The sequence below is a fragment of the Penaeus monodon genome, chromosome 19 (genome assembly GCF_015228065.2).
Source record: "Penaeus monodon isolate SGIC_2016 chromosome 19, NSTDA_Pmon_1, whole genome shotgun sequence".
NCBI lineage: Eukaryota > Metazoa > Arthropoda > Malacostraca > Decapoda > Penaeidae > Penaeus > Penaeus monodon.
This window is the reverse complement of record NC_051404.1, coordinates 39753218-39753516: the sequence shown is the minus strand read 5'-3', so window position 1 is coordinate 39753516 and position 299 is coordinate 39753218. Positions and strand designations below refer to the sequence as shown.

Here is a 299-nt window from a genome sequence, read left to right as displayed (position 1 = left end):
GGCTTTAAGAACTAACGTGAAATCCAGTGTTTGTTACTTAGTAACCCAAGTAACGAAAGCGCAGAACAACATTGGTATCTGCCACTATGAATTTATATTGTATCTGCCAGCTACGTCAGCTCCCCAAACTGTTTGGAAATGACAATATCAGCATTACTATTATTACTAGATTTACGTAATAGGTTTACTGTACTTCATGACATAAAATTAACAGATTTAGCAAGACACCGAGCTATTTGTCTGGTGAGAGAAAGCATTTTTGTTGCCAGATATAGTTAAGAAATTCGAAATGTATTAAC

General features: G+C 35.1%; 1 long non-coding RNA gene across 1 annotated transcript in view; it reads right to left on the bottom strand.

Annotated features, from left to right (window-relative positions):
• The window catches only part of LOC119585487, a 7611-nt gene that overhangs the window by 2719 nt on the left and 4593 nt on the right, over positions 1-299 (bottom strand). The window lies entirely within an intron of this gene.